General features: G+C 38.5%; 1 long non-coding RNA gene across 1 annotated transcript in view; it reads left to right on the top strand.

Moving 5' to 3' along the window:
* The first annotated feature begins 749 nt into the window (after positions 1 to 749).
* Positions 750 to 19,793, top strand: part of LOC140322175 (uncharacterized) — a 25,683-nt gene continuing 6,639 nt past the window's right edge. The window contains exons 1-2 of the long non-coding RNA XR_011919162.1: positions 750 to 811; positions 1,133 to 1,197. This is a non-coding gene — a long non-coding RNA (uncharacterized lncRNA). The remainder of the gene's footprint in view (positions 812 to 1,132; positions 1,198 to 19,793) is intronic.

Below are 19,793 nucleotides of genomic sequence, written 5' to 3'. Positions count from 1 at the left end.
TCAAGAAATTTTGGAGTGAAACTACTCTTTGTTGGAAAAACAATTTTGTCAATAGTATGAATTGCAAAGATTTAAGCTATCATCATTAAAGACATTTACCTCCTGCTAGCTGGTGGAAACTCACAACTGAATTCCATTCTTCATCTTTCAATTCCCCCTTTCTATGGGAGGTTCAACCTGCTATAGTTATGTAAATGGCTTGGAAAGAGAACAACTAAGCCTTTTACTTTTCCAGTCAAGAAAAGGCATATATAAATTTGTTTTTGGTTTTTGGCTTTTTAAAATCTATTTTCACATGTTAATCGTACTTCTCTCTCTTGATTAGGATTACAAAAACATTCCTAAATTATTCTCTTTACAAATATATATATATACTTTTTCGTAAGTATATTTATAATTATTATAAATACACACTCCTTACAAAAATATTCCTTTAATCTTCATTGCAATGTGGGTAGGGGATTTGGGTTGTTAAAAAAATATAGCTTTTCTCTGCTTTAAGCCTAATAATTCATTTTTAACTCAACAGCAGCCTTACCTTTTTACGTCAGCAAGACAAACCCCTTATTCGTGTCAATCACTGTTCCTTTATAACAGACCTATACTGAATTCAAGAATTTGAATTCAAACCAGGTTTTTTTTTAACAACTTTTTCTTCATAGTGAAGTAAAAAATAGAATGTTTATTAAAGTACGTACCTTATGTCAGTAGAGCTAACTCTAACATGGCAGGTACATCTTTATCCTCAGGGTACTACAACTCCTGTTTTTAGCACCATTCGGAGCAACATCCAGGGCCCTACAGAAGCCAGGTGAGCTGCACTCAATAGAATTTTTCTTTTTTTTGTGTGGATGATGTTGTACATGTACTTGTATTCTCTAATTGACTAGTAGAAAGAAAGAGGAAGCTACTGTAGGGAGCTCTGTAAACCCCTTTGCCTTCACTACAGCTTTTTAAAAGAAATATAAAAAGCCCATATTTTATATACCTGTTAAATCCACAACAAACAAACCAGAGAGCCATCATTATAATCAATCATAGACCAGACGCAATTAATTTTGAAAACCCATCAGTGTTTTTCATTGTCTAATGTGTTGACAAACAGTTTGTTTTTTTTTTTAATATTTTTTAGGCTTCCCCTGCCTCTATATTATGTCAGATTATTCTACGAATTGTGTACAGAATATAGACAAAAATGTAAGTACCTTATGTGATCTAGCCCAGAATGCTACATGCTTTGCTTTTCTGTCAAGAAACTCATCTCATTAGATGTATAATCCCCTCATTAAGGAAGGTATTAAGTTGTGTGGTGCTTCTAGGGAAATCAATTAAGAATTGATTAATCAATGAAAAAACAGCTGTACAACTATAAATAAGAGACAGTCAATGAGTCTGATAATTATTCAGTTATGATATAAATATATATACATTTCATTCATAACAAAATATGATTTTTAAATGTATAAAGGTATCATAAAAGAAATATGACTTATGTCGTCCAATTGTTATTAACAATTTAATGAAGTAATCAACTGAGCTAAGAGACATGGGAAACATTTGCAGTTGCTGTTTGCTTAGTTAACAAATAAAGAAGAAATTTAAAAAATGAGAAATGTTTTTGCAAAAAGGAGATCTTGTTTTTCTTTTTCATTTGAAGGTGACTATGGAATTGGCAGCTGTTACATAGTCATTTTGTAAATGGAGGAAGGTCAATGTTGAAGGTAGATATACATGCTCCAAGTGATACATGGCATGTATTACGCTCTAATGGCATAGCAAATGTTGTTAGTGCAGGCCATTTTGGTAAAGCATTTGTTTTGTGACAGCTCATCCGATTGAATGCCTGATGCTGGAAATGCATTAGATAAAACAATAGCTGCAAAATAATTCTATATTACCAGGATTTCATATTCAAATTTGAAATCTTTAGGTGCTCAATATTGTGGTATTGAGATATCAATTTTTAGCTGCAAAACAATGACTCATTAGACACAACCTTGCTTATTAGAAACTTAACAGTGTCCTTGCAAAAGGTATCCTCCAACCCCTGAATACTCTATTTTCCTGCACTGCCCCCCTTATTCCTTATGGTTGCGAGGCTCATTCACTTTCACCAAGGTCATATGCCCCCCTCTCTATATACATAGAAGTACTAATTTTTGCAAAAGTGAAAGGAGCAGAGAATAAACGCAAGCAAAGTGAGTCGGCAAAAAGCACTTGATAAGGTACAAAGGTCATGTCATGTCCACACAAAATGAAATAGCTTTTCCTACTCTCAAATATATTATAGCCACAATTCAGTATTCATGGACATGTCATGACTATTTATCGATCATAGTAAAAATCATATATCATAGTATACATATATTGGTCATTGTATAAATTGTTTTATGTAATGATCACCAGAATATATTAATATCTAGTATTTATATAGTGACAACATATTACTTTAAAAAGTCACTAGCTGTCCCTCGAAGGGGCTCACAATCTACCACAGTCATATGTCTTTACCACAGTCTTAGGGGGGAGACAATTAACTAAACTGCATGTTTTTGGAATGTGGGACAAACATGCAGATGGTGTCCTGGATGAAATTCGAACCTAGGACCCAGTTATGCAAAGGCCAGAATGTTAACCTGATGCACAGACCAATGGGGTACAATGAATCATTTGTGGAGCTGGAAGCATTCCTTGAAGACGCACAGTTGTTTGAGTCATCTGACGAAGAGAGGCAGTTAACAGGCTTTCCCTCCTCTTACTTTTCACCCCAACACTCTGAGCCAGACGAGCCACTTCAAACTGGCTCCAAAAGGCCGCTGCTTCCTGTCAGCACATACAGGGAAACTGTTCCTTCTAATGATGATGGTGATGATGATGTCCTTGATCCGACATGGGGCGAACAAGGAAATCATCATAGGCAGGAAGAGGAGGAGGAGGAAGAAGAGGAGGTTGCAGAACGTCCCCAAAGGGGGAGAGGGAGGAAGGGGGTAAAAGCTGCCAACACTCTGCAGTTTTCACTTACCAGTCAGGCAACTCATAGTCATTCATCGTCGGCAGCTGTGACCACAAGTGTGCCTCAACAACTGCGGACTGCCATTTGAGTGGGGGATGTAGCGGAGCATTACAGTTTTTAGGCTTTACCAGCGGTGAGGATAAGCTCCAACACAAATCAGCTGATGTTTGTCACATTGTTAGCAGTCAAGATCAGGCATCATTGCCATCCCCCGCACCTTCTACCCCATTGTCCAATCTTTCTGTGGTTAGTGTTAGCAGCATCCAACCTTCCTTCCCCCAGATGCTGGGGCCCAAATGACCCCAAAACAAAGCTAATCAATGCGGCAATTGCACAGCTGATTGCGTTTTAGCTCCTACCTTACCGTCTGGTGGCCTCCAATGCGTTCCGTTACGCATTTCTCTGCGCGAACGCATAGTAAGTTATGCCCAAGCGGCAGTATTTTGCACAAAAATGTGTTCCTGCTTTGCAAGAACACGCGCAGAGCAATGTGTCTGTGGCCCTGCAGCACTCTGACAGTTGGTCGGGCAATCACGGACTGGGAAGATATATTTCCTACACAGTTCACTGGGTAACTTTAGTGGCAGCAGGGAAAGATGCAGCTGCAGGAAGGCCTGCATACCTAGCTCCACCCAGAGCACATCGCCATGCAATCTCCTCCTCAACCTGGAGGCACTACAATGCACTACACCCAGCTCTAGATGCCAGTTACCAATGCCGTCCACGCTCCTTCTCAGGGCCCACCGCCTTCTCCTCCTGCTGTTGCTGCTGCCGCCTGCTTAGTACTCCATTCACAAAAATTGTATTACACACTTCGGGGTGTCATTGACGATGCACTACACCCAGCTTTAGATTCCAGTTACCAATGCGGTCCACGCTCCGTCTTAGGGCCCACCGCCTCCTTCTCCTGCTGTTGCTGCTGCCACCTGTCAGTGCTCCAGTCACTAAAATTGTACACTTCTGGGTGGCATTGACAATGCACTACACCCAGCTCTCTGTAAATCTTACCAATGCTGTCTCCCTGTCGATAGCTGACCAGAGGCCACACATTGCTACTGCTCTCGCTGACCCACGTTCCGTCTCTGGCCCTCCATCCTTTTGCCTTTTTGTCAACGCACTACTTGTCCACAACTTTATGGGTGTCATTCCTAACACATGCCATCCAGGTCATGATGCCAGCTAGCAATTATTAATATTAATATTATTATTAATATTAATTAACAGGATTTATATAGCGTAAATACATCATGCAGCTATATAAATAAAATAGGGGTGCGTAATGGAGCTCTGTGACTGGTTAATTTTTGTAGGAAGCTTCTCCCCTCCAGGGCCCTCTGCCTCTGTCCACTTTGAGGCCTATATAACTTGTAACAGAGCTGTGTAAATGGGTATTATTAAACTGGATTGACTGAAAGACCCCCCTCAGGGCCCTCTGCCTCTACTCTGAAGCCTGTGTATGGCTTGTAATGGACCGGAGGAATCCCCTCGGGGCCCTCTCTGCCTCTACTCGGAGGCCTCTAAAAAACTGGCATGTTCCCTTGACTGCCCCATAAAATGGCGTTGCCAGCAACATAAAAAAGCCTTTCTGATTTTTTTTCTTGCCTTGTACAGTGTTGTGCAGAGCCATGGGAGTCTTGACATAGCTTTTTTAAATGTATTTGCAGGCTATAAAAGCTCCAACAGTCCCGAAAAACGATAACAAAAACCCGAATTTTCCCACCCTTGACTCTATTGGTGTTCGAATCGTTCGATCACCCGAACAATATTGGCCTATTCGAGGGAATAGCTGTTGAATCGAATAGTGAGATATTCGACCAACACTAATGGCTTGTTTGCATGGGCACTTTTTACATCATTTAGTAAAAAGTAGCTTCAATAAGCTTAAAGCGTACCTAAACTCTAAATTTTCACTTTACATAAAAGGGTGGACAACCCTTTCATGTAAGGTAAAAATTCAGTTTTTTTAGGTGCAACACCCTTTTTTTTTAAACGATGATGATCGGGAATGAATGGGAGCACAAAGCCTGTCGTAGGTATCCCGGGAGGCTCTTGGGTGCTTCTTCTGCCCATGCCCGAGGAGCCTTTTTATGGGGGAAAAAATTTGCCGTTCTCATGCATGCGCAGTCCGGTGAGGCAGGATGAACAACCCGGAAGAAGAGGAGAAGATGACAGCGTCCGGAACGCCGGCTCCGGGACGATGTGGGACCAGATGCAAGACACCCCCGGATGGATCGATTTGCCCTGCGGGAGTTAAGGTAAGTGTATTTTTTTTTTTGGCAGTTTTAAGTTTAGTTCCTCTTTAAAGAAAGAAGTGTCTTCAGTTCAACCAGATGTATACTGCATTTGCTCATCTGCATAATGGAGGATGACAATGAATACCTTGCCAATTAGATATTTACTTTACACTGGAGCTCTGTGGTAGCCTTATGACCTTGACAGGCTCCAAAACTCCCCGTACATATGTGTACTAAGTGATTTATTAGACAATTGAAAATTATTGGGAATGCAGTAAAAAAAGGCTCAGGCTGGTTCTTGATCAATAGAGTGGCTTCTCATGTACAGTAGTTGCAGTCTCTGTATATTTACAGTTCCTCTGATGTCTCTGTTCAGTACCAGCTGCAGCTATGCTGGTTAATGTACATCGATCAACTTATTTGATCCCCCAAAAAAAATAAAATACAGAAAAAACACTGCAAAACAGATGCACAAGCACATACATAAAGCATACACTGACACACGCATACATTAACAAACATACACATTATTAGCACACACCCAATTAAAAAAAAAACATTGCAGGCGTCACCCCATCTGTCAGGATATCTGTCTCCTGACCTACATGCTGCTTGCTCTGCCCAAATTATAGGCTGGTTGATACTTTATAAATAAGGTAAATTAAATATTTAATACAAAAATTGTGTTAGGTTTAGAAGAGGCATTTTCAAAGAAATTAGGCAACATTTACAGCTGATCAACACTTTTAAATATGTGTACTGCCCTTTAGAAATTGACCCTAAAGTGTTTTAGTCTTGTAACTCTCCTATGTACATTCTCAGCCTTTCCATCAGATCTACTCAGTTAAAAGTATGGCAGGAGCACTGTACATGTTTAAGAGTTTCTGCGTACATAGAGTTGAAAGGCAATGATTATCAGAGCTTTTACCACTAATAACAGTACTTTTTATCATAATCATCTTCTGTGCTTTGCAGGGTAGTGCACTGAACACATTATCATTTTGACTGTGTATGCTTTCTACATACACAGAATAAAATTTTATTATATTCCAATAACATTAGTTGCAAACATATTATTCTTTCAGGTCACTCAGATGTGCAATCAGCAATTACTTCTGCTTACTGGTAAAATTTGTAAAAATTAAACTATAGTTTACTGTTTTAGCTTTTGAACAAATAATGGCTATAGTGAAAGTTTAATTTTACAAAACCTCCACTTAAACAAACCAAATCATTAAGATATATTGACAGAGACTAATAATACTGTAAGCTCTGATAATCTGCCATGAATATTAGTATCTACCTGTATAAATGAATTACCTGACATTGTTTGGCAACAAAAACAACCTATATCTTAGGCTTCAAACCAATGGTTGCCAACCTTAACCAGATGCTCACATTTAACAGTTAGGTGTCCAGGAGCGTTCACCAGTGGCTTTGACAGGTGTTTGTAAAAATTTGCTGTATGTAATTGGCAGTTTTTGTTTGTCTTACACTGGTTGCAATGCATGATGCTGCCCTGCTATTGTACTTTAAAATTATGTGAATAACATTTCAATCTCTTGCAAACACTTGTAAAAGCATTTCACAGCAGTCCTATTCAAGTCTTTGGAAGCCATTCAGCAGACTGCTGCAAGAAGCTTGTCTAAAAACCACCACTCAACAGCACTGCAGGCAAATACCTGTACATAAAGGGATTTCAGCTGTTCCAATTTCGTTCAATGATAACCAGAAATGGTTAAGGGCTGACAAATGCAGCAGATCAACTGTTAAAAAACACCCATCTGAACTTAGCTATACATTACTTTCAGACATGTGATCTAAAACTGTATGGTTAGCTGATTCTGGGTGCTCCTATATGCCCCAAGGGCAATTTGTAGAGTTAATTGCAGCATTTCACAAATGCGTTGTTATTCTGTAAGCAACAAATGCAACCACATTCAACCATATCTCACTGTGGTTGGAATACATCCCTATTTAACTCAATAGAAGTGGGCTACATAGAGCTTGCTGGTAAAGTGTGTAAAATGCAGCTAAAATACAAGAAAAGTGCACTGCACCTAAATTACAAAAGATGTGATCCACGCTTTATTGGTATTTAACCCTTAAAAACAGTGTAATTCACCGTCCAAATAACTTGGTCGCTGCCAAAGTTAGAAAGTCAAAGTGCTAAGTCACAACTATATCTAAGATGTCTTTCTCCCAGCAGACTATTGATGTTTGCTGTTTGCACGTTTTCATACTTGAGCTTTCATTTGTCAGTCTTGACCACTGACCCAAGACATTTTAGTAACATGGTTGTTATCTGAACTCTGCTTCATCATCCAGCTCAGGTTAATGTGTCCTGCACATATTAAAATAACTAAGGTGACCGATTCTTTATCACACCTGACACCTGTTAGGACACTGCAATGATATGTTTATTCAGAGAACAACAAATGATGAAAGAAGTCATATTTGTTCTAATAAGTTGGTATCTTTCATGTCATCGATATATTTTTAAAATATTTGTAAAATGTTTAAATGGACTCAGTGCAAAGCTAGTACAAAGGTGCCCTGCACACCTGGTAATATGCCATACTTGTAATCTTCTAAAATCTTTTTCAGAGAGATAATGCACAATAGAGATACTCACAGAAACCAGTGTTGGGTGTTCAGTAAAGCAAATACATTATTAAGTGCTACCTATACAATTCTGGCCATTTGAAAATTGCTTGGAAAGAATTGAGTTAGGAAAGAATGCTAAACATCTCTCTTTTTCTCCAAGGTATTCTTACCCTAAATCTCCTGATTTACAGTCTATATGTAAAACATTTGCCTTATATCTCGCCCCTCTGCTTATGTTATTAATATCAAGAATGTGGCATTTTGCAGGCTCTTTTGTAGGATTGGCAACAACAGTAAAGCATAGTAGGTCATTAGTCAGTAATAGGAAAGCCTTTAGATCTGCCGGGACCAAAAGCATTTCCACTTCAGTCTATTAAGTGAACCACACATTTTCAGATTACTAACTTTGATCTTCTAAAGGTTGCTGCAAGGCTTTGGCCAAACTGAAAAATGCTGTCTTCTGGCCTGAGTTCTGTGGTTTCATCATGTATACAAATTAAGGGAGGGGAGTGGTCAGTGAAGAAATAAAGATTTTAATTTTACTTTAAATGACCATGTTTCATGCATGCAGTAAATTTTAATATTATGGAAGTTGCAACTCGGCTGCATTTTTGCTATATGTTTAGCACTGTTGCATGGGAAGGCCGGTGTCCGTGGTTTTGTTAAACAAGACCATTGTGTGCATAGACGTTCTATGTTTCCATGTGTTTGCGCGTACTGCCTTCAAACAAAATGGAGTGTTTGATATAAAAGTAGGTATAAACATTAAATGTGTAATGTTTAGATTAGTTTAGTAAACCATGGTGTATAATAATCAATTGCGTTTGCCTTTTTTTCATAAAATAATAATATTGGCTTTAATTCATGCTTTTTTTGCGTCTCAATGCTGCTGATCTCCCATGGGATCTTAAAGGTGCTTCTTTTCTACATTACCTTGTGATGGCAGGGACTGCATGTCATTATTCTGTGAGTCAGTGCACTCCTTTGCCTACCATGGTTGGAGTTGTAAAGTTGACAACACAGAAGCACAATAGGGAGTTAGTTGTCATCTGATAACAGGAAGTGCCTAAATAAGAACCTTCTGGGCAATGCTGTATAATTAATTGGTGTTCTGTGTAGTTCACATCAACCAGTCAGCATCTTACATTTATGTTATCCACTGTACAAAAACGATACAAAGACAGGTATGTATTTGGTTGCTGATGTGTTTCACATGTGTTTTAACATGATGAAATGGAGATATATATTTAAAACAAGTTTCTGTCACATGGGCAAAAAATTACCTACTATTAATTTAAAGACATAAAAAATTCTAGGTTTATTTTTTTAAATAATTCATTGGTTTACAAATTTTACAAAAGTCAGGAGGCTAACAATATGACTTCACTTACCATATGTGCTCACAGCTGATCCAAGATCATATTACTTGTTTTATATGTACACAAGAAAAGACCTTAATAGTTTGGGTTCTAAAAAGCATCTCAACTGTATGGTTTGTTACAATGGCTGCTAGAAAGGCAATTACACCATGTTGGCTGAAACTTTATCCCCCTACTCTGACATCAGTGAAAACAGTATTATATGGCATGCTTTTCATGGAAAGAAATTCTTCTCTTATTAAAATGAGAAAATGTGCATAAAGAAGAATGTCCTTCTCTTCTGGTGTCAAGAACCCATGATTAAATGTACTAAGTAGTTTCTGTCCAGCACAATAAAAGGTGTTTAAAGATATTGGGGCTATACTAAGCATTCAAATCATAACAAAAACATCATAAGTAGACATAGAATAATTTCGTTTGGTGGAAAAATTGCACCCAGCGTTACTGAAAATAAACATAATGAGAACATAGTGTATCTAAAGCCAAATCCCTTTTATACTTCTAGCTAGCTTCATCACAACAGTCTAAAAGACATACAAGAAAGACATTTAATTGTTCAAAAGCAAACATTTTAAGAACAGTTTAACACAATTTTATCAACAATTCTAATATAATAAATTACACCTGGCAGCATGAAAATGGCATAATTCCATTATTATTACATTATCAAAATCTAAAATCGGTAAAAAAAAAAGGTTGGCTTTCCTTGTTTGAAATAAAGGTATTTTTAAAAACCTACTTGTCTTTATGATTTTACTTAGCAGATAAATGTCTTAAATACTTGTCCATTATTAGTAAATAACACACACTGACAAAGTCCAGTGTCCATAAGTATCATCGTATTTTGATGAAGCCCCCCACTCCAGATAGCACAGCAGAGGAACTAGTAGTGAAAGACAAGTATGTCTAAGAGGGTGGCTGAGATGTGGAAACATACCTAGCTTCTCTAAAACACTGGTGTTAAAAAGTTCTTTCAACTCAACATGTTCTTGTTTATTTGTGCTCCAAGTAATGCTACATGGAGAGCTCTGGGAAAAAGCGAAGACACTAACAGTTGCATTTATGCTGCCTAATAGTATCTATATGCTTTATGGATATTCCAAAATACCTTGTAAACATTTGAGGAATATGGAATATTGAAGCATTCAATATGGAAAAATGAATTGAAAGAATCTCAGTTTATTAAATATGGACTATGCACTTAGGTAAATAGATATAAAAAAAAAAAGTGGAGCAGTACTGTGTAGTTTTAAGGTCCATATTGTGTAGTTTTTAATCTATATGGCATAGGGTGAATTGTTTTTGTTTATTCTTTAAAGTTTGATGATTTGAAGATTTAAAAAAAGTTGGTTTTGAGCTCTATACTTAAAAACAAGGGTGCAGCACCGTGGAGATCAAGAAAGAATGGGAGCACAGAGCCTCCTGGGATACCTACGTCATGCATCCCAAGAGACTTTTAGCTGCTCCTTCAGCTCATGCCCGAAATTGGGCATGCACAGAAGGAGCCCTTTCTTTAATGTGAGAAGGGCTCCCTGTCCCCCATCTATGCTGCCTGATCTTGCGCATGCGCAGTGCAAGATCAGCTAATGTACGGAGAAGGACCCGGAAGAAGAGAGACGAAGATGGCAGCACCCGGTGCTTCCTCTGCGGCAGGCCGAAGAAGGATACCGGGACAAAGCGGGACCCAATCAAGGAGACCTCTCAATGCATTTAAGGGAAGTGTGTTTTTATTATTTTTACTTTAGTTACGCTTTAAAGTAGAAACTTGATTATGACAGGTAAGTTGCACAAATACATTTGCATTTCTTCCCTACCTTTTTTTTAATTAATGCTATTTCCATTGCCGGAAGCAATACAGGGGCCAGTGCATTTTGGGCTCTTTTAGAAAAAGGGAGCCACATGTCTGGTGTGTAGGTATCATGTATAGAAAATCCAAACATTTTGTTTTAATACAAGAAAAAAGTTGAAAAAATGAATTTTCAAAAAAATAAAAACTGAACTGGGAATTTTTCACATCAAATCTCTACATGACTTAAATCAGCGTGGTCCACTGTTATCTTTTAATCCAGGTGAATTTTGTTATTAATTGATTCATGTTAGAAACCACAATATTTTTTAGCATTCAAACAGTTTTTTAAATCCTTTACCTGGTAACAAAGCAAAGCTTAAAAAAAAAAACTCCAACCAATTAGCACAAGCGTCAGCCCCCACAACCTCTTCATGTGGATTTCAGTGCCATGATGCACACAAGTAAATTCTAAAACCACATTCTAAAAATTTAATTTTAATTGTTATCAGATTCTAAAAATGCATGATTTGTCAGGAAGAAAAAATGTTTTAAGTTTTTTTCCGACAGGGAAATGTTTCATGCCTTTATGGAGGCACAACACATTTTCCTTGAGTTTTAACAGGTGATTTCTAAAGTTTTTTTCCTAGGTGTAAACCATATAAACACTCATTATTTTTTGGTCCAAGAACAAATTTCCTATTTGATCTATTTTAGACAATTTAAATGTGATGTCTTATCTGTTTGATAAATGCAAAAACCCTTGATGATCTTAAAAGAAACCTTCTGTTGTGATACAATAAAGTAGGTAGGCATTGTCATACTAGGACAATAAGTGTGTTATTCACATTCACAAAATTAATAAGTGCAAATAGAAAAAGAAATGTAGCTACAATACTGGTAAACAACGGTATATTCAAATTGAGATTTTTGGATTGAGATGTGATGTAAGACTTTTGTTTCTGGTTTTGGTAAGATTGGTTTTAGTTTTTGTGGACTTCTTTAGGCTAGTTATAATATAATATTTACGTTTTTTAAACTTTTTTTATCTAAAACCAATTATAAAGTGCTAAATTCCATGTTTAGACTTGAGCAGCTGAGTCTACAGAGCCTCCCGGGATACCTATGTCATGCATCCCAGGAGGCTTTTGGCTGCTACTTCTGAGGAGTGATTTTTTTCACCCAATCTCTGTCACCCGGTCTTGGGCCTGCGCAGTGTGATATTAGGTAACGCAGGAAGAAGAACCCGGAGAAAGAGAGAAGAAGATGTCAGCACATGGTGCTCCCTCTGCACCGGGCCAAAGACGCATACCGGGACAACGCTTCACCCAATGGAAGAAACCTCCCGGCGGAAAGACGGCTTTTTTCATAGATAGCAAGTGTTATCAGAATTAAATATCTGTTTTTTTGGAGAGTAGGACAGAAATGTGTCTGCCTTTTTTGCTAGATAGCAAGTGGTAGCATCATAAACTGCACAATCTGTATATTTCAAGATATACAGAAGGTTCCTAACCTGTCCCCGTCTCAATGAACTCTCCCTGCTTCTTTCTCTGACACAGAACACAAAATGGAGTGACTAACCCCTCCCTCCTTCCCTGTATATATGCCTGTGCTCAGATCTCTCCTGATTGGGCTGTTTTGCCTTGCTGTGCATCCTGGAAGAAAATAATTCGCTCCCAGCTGTGCCATTTCTGCTGGAAACAGTCGTCGTTCCCGCCCCCTGCATTTTTCCTCGTTTGTTCGACGAGAACACAACCTCATGGCGAATTCGGTAAGCGAGAACGTCCCGATTCACCATGGGATCGAACTTGCAAATCTCGCTCGCTCATCCCTAGCTGAAACTTTGTTCTGAATGCCCAACAGCATCTTTTCAATGTTGCATATTTCATAAATGGAGAAATTTCCCCTCACTTGTTTGACACAAAATTAAAAGGATATTTTCCTAGCAGGAACATAGAAAAATAGAAAATCTCTCACAAAGATTTTAGTCTTCTCTATCTCTGCTGTTTTTCCTGTTTGTGTTCCCAATTAGGTGATTTTGTTCCAATGCAACTCTTTTTTATTCTAATAAAAAATGAATACATAAACATATAAAAAGAAATCAAGGTTTATCTGCCTTAAAAAAAAAAGTTCTTCAAATACCTGTGTTAAATCCCCCTAATAACTTGCATCCTTAAGTAAATCTCCAGAGTCAGAGAGGAATGCTACTTTATTCTCATTTATTACCTATAATGCATTTAAGTTTATCATTCACATATTCAGTTTTGCATTAGTAACTCTTTTTATTCTTTTTAAAAAAGACAAAATGCAGAACACATGTTTGTAAAGCATGTGTAAGTCTGTGCTATCTTAGATCATTTCACGACATCACATAAAGCTTAAAAGTATGAGATGTCCTTTCACAGTAATAGGCCCCTCGCCTCTTTTTTGTAAAAAAATTTTTAGCAGCAATAACTTTAGCAATGAACCATAAAATGTGCTTGCTTTGCAGATACTCTTTGAAGCGTGACATTACAATTTCAGAAACTCATTTGAAAGAACTTTCAGCAAGACAAGCAAAGGATGATCCCAGGTAGCAGCCCCAAATACAATTTATGTATAAATCATTCAAAGAATTCAGAGCTGTTACAGCAGATAAACAATGGGCAATGTAAAATATTTCAGATCCACATGCAAAAGCTGAAATAGTTAGCACACCGATACTCTGTTAAATTAGAAATCTTTTAAAAAACGTGGCTGTTCTTGTCAAAAAAAAAAAGGCTAAACACTGATATTTATCATTTATCACTCTTTCCTATTTCTTAAATATTTATTATTTTGTTCAGACACCACTGTTAGGTGACCTGACCTCTACACCACACTAGTTTGGTCCTCACATTATTTGTGCTTAAAACCTGGTGTTCAGGTTGTCACCTGACTGCACAGTTTGCTAAACTTCTATAGCTAGTTGCATCTTTTTTATATAGCACCATAAAAGTTATGACAATAACTAGTGACAATGTGGCTAGTTTAGTAAAACATGTTCATGATTTTTTACTTTGCAAGGGAGTTTTCACTTAGCTTAGTAAATGAGGTCATGCAAGTAAAAATGTTTCTTTGCACCTGATTGGTCATTCTTTGCAAATACTAAGCAAAGTGAAAATCCTATGCAAAATCAAAAATCATTTATAGAAAGAGCATATATTTCTCCTTTGTTAAATAAGCTACTACAATGCAAAACTCCTGTCCAGAAAGTTAATTGAAAGGATTGATTCTGAGCAATGGTAAACTGAGTTGTCTGAATTTAACAGTGAATTCCATGACACTCAATTTAAGCTTTAGGAAATAAACAGGCCAAGTGTAGTAATACCATGTTTTGGACCTTCCTCAATCAATCCATTTTTTTTAAAAATTACATGATGGAAGAATATATGTTGTTTCAATAAACTAGTACAAAATTCTATATTCTTTCTTAATTGTATCAGTATTCTTTTTTTATGTGCTTTTTTTTCAAATATTTTCCAGGTTATTCTACCCAAAACACATTTCCTTTGCCAGGGTCTCCACTAACTACACTGTACCCAGTCAGTGTTTCTTAACCAGGGTTCCTTGAAAGCCTAACAGATATAATAATAAACTTTTTTTTCAATTGTATAGTTTCTGGTTAGATAATAGAGATCAATTTTTTATGGTTTACTTACTTTGACATACTTCAAAGTAGAAAATGAAATGTGTTTAATTTTTAATTTTAAAAACTTAAGGTGTTATTTAAAAACTTAAGGTGGAATTAATATTATGAAAGGGGGGCAGTCATCGTTATTTCATGGCAGGGTATGTAATATGAACTATTTTACAACATTGGCCAGTCACACTGTATTACCTATTCATTAGGTTGCCTCCTAATTTAATGCTTTATACGCATTAATTACCGCATTTTTTATAATAATGCTAATAATATAAGCTACATGCAGTCAACTTTAGTATTTCACAAACAGACAGGCTAATTAAATGATTGATTGGTTTTACACACAGTACTTGGTTTAGAAAAAAATGAAAAAAACCCACAGACTGAATTTGCAACTCTTTTTTAAAGACAAAATGTGGCTGTAAATAAATAAACATAAAAATTATATTTGTTCAGGAACAGGCTCAAAAAGCAGATAAAAATATATATAATTATTATAATAAAAAATAAAGGACTGAGGGTTGGATTGGAACATTTTATGCACCGACCCCAGCACATCCTGTTTCCAGGGTAATTACAACATTGCAATACATTTTTTCACTATTGATAATGTATGAGAAGGTTTTATCCTATCAAGACTTGCAGTCTGCCACATTAAAACAAAATAGTCTATGTGCTGTAGTAGTCGAATGGAACATGTGATTACAAACCTAGAGGGTATTTGGCATCATCTACCTCAATTTCACCTGGCAAAGGTGAGTTAAATAGCCTGTATAAAGCTGTCAATAAATGTTGTGCTTTAGATTTATAGTTCTTTATTTTGAATTACTGGAAGAAATGAGTGGGCCAAGCACTCCATCCTGCTTTCAGGCCAGAAATTAAGAATGGTTTTAGTGGACCTGGCCAGTGATAATATAAATAATTTAATGAAAACCTGTCTTTGAAACCAGGGGGAGTTGGAGCCTGCGACCAGGTGGCTCAGGTGGAAAGGGTGTGTGTATTCTGTATGTTGGAGAGCCCAGGAGGTCTCCCAAAGTTTAGGTCTTCAGGACCAATAACTCTGAGAGTGCCAGGAGGCTAAATTTTAGTTTTCCCTGTCATGTTGTGATGACTCTGATCACCTGCAAGGAAAAACCCTAGAGACTACACTGAATTAGTTTTTTTTAATAATAACAGTAGGCAGAGCGCCCTGAAATTGGACTAAAGTCAGAAATTCCTTCCTGCAGGGAATGTGTTTGACGCTAATCCATCACAGTACCTAAACAGCAACATCCAGCTATAAACTGAATCTTAACTTAATGCATCAAACATAAAAAAAATGTTTTAGGCGTGTTGCTATTTAAATTATATCCTTCATTTAGCCAACTGATACCAGCTATCGTTTTGGCCTTGAACCTATAAACAGTCCTTCAGTCCATGTTCAAGTAACGTCCTTGCCACCTTTGACCTTGTGACATGTTCACTTGTGGCATGATAAAACAGAATCAGTTTGCTCTTAGGATATACTCCCAAGGTATTTAAAACTGCTGCATAAACAATGCTGTGATGTTAAAGCTAACGGATGTAACCTTTGCTCCCAAGGGCTTTCTATATATAGAAAGAATGACAGGCACATTCTCAGCTCTGTTGATGCTCATCATTTTTACACTATACTGGTTTATGCCCTCATACCATGGTGCTGCCTGTTCGTAGTTTGACTAAACAAATTTGTAGGTCATCTATAGCATATTGCCAGAACCATAGATGCCCATTTTTTCTTTTGTAATAATCACACTATTTATTCTAATCGCTCTGTCGCTAGCAACACATTGATTACAGTGCCAGGAGATTCAATCACATATTAAGGTTGGTCTTTCTACAAAGAGCTTCCCGGCTCTCCCCCAGTTCCCTGAATACCACGCACCGGGACCAAGGGCTCCCTTAGCCAGATCCGAGGGCTCCCTTAGCCAATTATTGAGCTAACATCTACAGACACAGCATTGTTCCAAGAACTTTGCTCTGAGGTACCTATTGAGAAGCTGGAAATTAACCGGATCCATCGCACCCTTACCCAGCTTCACCACTTTGGAACCAAAGATAGACTGCTACTGGTGGCTCGCACCAAAGAGCCCCTGACCTTCCAAGGCCATTTTTATCAACTATTCACTGATTTGACCCTGGCTACTATACAGTGCCCAAGGTAACTTAAACCATATCTGCGCATCCTGCAAGACCAGAAGAAAGCGTACAGGTGGGGATACCCCTTCAAGCTGCTTTTTTTTTGGGAGAAACCAGGTGATCACCTTGCTATCAGAGGCCCACAACTGCTTCCATTCTTTGGGATGCCTTTCACAGCGACCATGTCTGAGCAACCAAAGACTCCTCCAACTTCACCCTATGGCTCGCTGAAGCAACGATTACTCGATTGCTCGCTGAAGCAACTAATTACGAGACCGCCGTACCGGCACCTCTCCAATGGATGTAAGCCAACCGAGGTCGCCAAGGAGGATGACCTAAACAGCCCTACTATGAGCCCCCACTGGGGCATCTTCTTCATTTTTGGTACCCCACAGGGTCCGATGTAGTTGTTGTAGTTTGATGACCAAACTTGGGTACTTGCAAGACTCCTTGAAAGCTGCTAGAGAGCTTGAGTTCTTATTACACCAGTTGCTGTTTGTTCACAGCCTAAGTTTACAAATGCAATTATTTGTTTTCAGTGTTTATCCGTTAGATGTTCTAAATACATAACAGTTGTTTGAAGGTCCTTTTGACCTGCACGGTAGTTACTGTGCACTCCACTACTCTCCGGATGCCTCCCCTGTCCCTAATATTTCAAGAGATAGCATCTAGAGACCAATTGTCGGTAAGCAAGCGAACCCTGCCTCACTTTTCCTTGTCTTTGTGTTACATGTTTGTTAATTTTAGTGGTTTTAATTTTACGCTAATTTGTTCTTGTTGTTCTTGTCTATTATGTCTTTCTTCGGGCACAATGTGACCATACTTTTTCTTTTACCTGTGTTCCAGTGCCACTTCCCTCCCTGGTTAACCACCACTCCCCCTCCATCCCCCAGGTCAACACACCCTTTTCGTCATATACCCTAAAGCTGGTATCCTGTGTCCTCAATGACAGTGTTTGTTCCCTCGCTTAACGTACAGGGTCGCCTTTTCACCAAATTGCTCCAACTGATTCATAAACATTTGCAGGGAAGCATTATCATGTGTAGGGACACTAATGCTATCCTGATGCCTTGGTTGGATAAGAAAAGCCTATAAAATCTTTTAAAGCAACACAAGTATAATGCGGCCTCCTGCAAGCTCCTGGCAACCATCTGCTCTGGACTGTTGATGAATGTATGGAGGGAAATACATCCCTCTCAGTTAGATTACACACATTTTTCTCACCCACACCAGCTATTATCCGGCATTGATCACATATTTGTTTCCACAGTGACCCTCCCTCAAGTCATTTCCTGCGAACGCCTGGCCTGACCATGACGCAGTCATGACTACGTTTTCCTCCATTTTTCCTAAACCAGACTCCTACAGATAGTCGTTTAATGACTCCCTACTCAGTAATCCTACAGTGTGTCAGAAGATTCAGGCTGCACTCTCTGATTATTTTTCTCTTAAGCACACTCCTGAGGTTTTGAGAGAAACCCTATGGGTAGCTCACAAATCGGTCATCAGAGACCGCTTTATTCAATCGGCTTGCCAGATTAAAAAGCAGTGTCTTGCACAAATCAACCATCTTGAAAAGGAATACACTGATTTACTCATCAAGTTCGCTACCACCTCTACACGGGAAGTGGGTAAGCACCTGGAGGCCGTTTTGACGCAGCTGAATTTATGCTCTCTATCTCTGGATGAAAAGCAACTGAGATGGTCTAAAAACAAATTTTACCTACATAGCAAAAAAAAAAACATGAAGCCCTCTTTAAGCAAGCAGAGGTCCTGCAGGCTGTCAATAACCTCAAGAGCAACAACTGCCAAGGCCCAGATGGCTTTACTCCCACCTACTATAAAAAATTTGCTGCAGATCTCGTGTAACACTTAGTGCAGGTCTTATCTAATCTAATGTTGCCCTGAAAGAGGGAGCCCTGGAAGCAAGCTCGCTGGAAGCAGTGATATGCATGTTGCCCAAGCCAGATACAGATTCCACCTCATTGTAAATTTAGATGTTAAGTTATTGGTGTCTTTCCTAGCCCCACATTTAAATAGGGGCATAAATCAGTTGATCAGACTTGATCAACCGGGCTTTATCCCCAAAAGGCAGCCGGGCGACAATATTTGCAGAATCCTACATCTCATGCATTATGCTTACACTAAGGTACCAACATTTCTCCTTAGCTTAGATATTAAAAAGGTCTTTGGGCTTTGGCCCCCATTTCTGCAGTTGGGTGTCAGCTCTATATGCTTCCCCTCGGGCTTTCATACACAGTATGGGTTAAAGGTCCCCCTATATCCTCATTGGCAAGGCACCAGACAGGGTTACCCTCTTTCGCCATTGCTCTTTGCCCTAGCAATGGAGCGACTGTCTCAGGAGATTAGAGACTATCCAACATTTCAGAGAAATGAAAAAAAAACGTGTGCTATACTTACTGACTCCAAATTTCTCGTTTTCAGAGAGTGTGGCAACCTTGGATTTAGTACTATATGCCAATGGGATCAATCACATCTGATGCTATAAAGCTTCATGCCCCAAGACCAAACTCATTTGCAGGGGCAACATTGTTGGAGCTTGGATTGACCTGACTAATCGCCCCCCCCTTCCCCCAGTAAACCCCTGCCCGGGTTCTCCCCCTCTTTTTTCTTTCCTTTCTATCTTTCCCACTCTTATTTTCTATCTTGATGAATGTTTTTGCAGTGAAAAATTTAGATTAAATAAATAAAAAATATGTAGTCAACTTGCCTGCATGGGTGGGAGGGGTGCTAACGCCACTAGGGAACATCCCCTCATGGATAAAATCTCTCCCTATGAACAATGTTAATCCCTATGGGCAGCACTACAGTGTTTTGACAAGTTTTTTCTATGGGTGGACCTAAGTACCGTGTTTCCCCGATGATAAGGCAGGGCCATCAAATAAGACAGCCCCCCCTTTTTAGGGAAAAATGAAAAATAAGCCCCCCCCCC

The sequence above is a fragment of the Pyxicephalus adspersus genome, chromosome 1, assembly GCF_032062135.1.
Source record: "Pyxicephalus adspersus chromosome 1, UCB_Pads_2.0, whole genome shotgun sequence".
NCBI lineage: Eukaryota > Metazoa > Chordata > Amphibia > Anura > Pyxicephalidae > Pyxicephalus > Pyxicephalus adspersus.
This window is presented reverse-complemented; position numbering and strand designations above follow the sequence as displayed.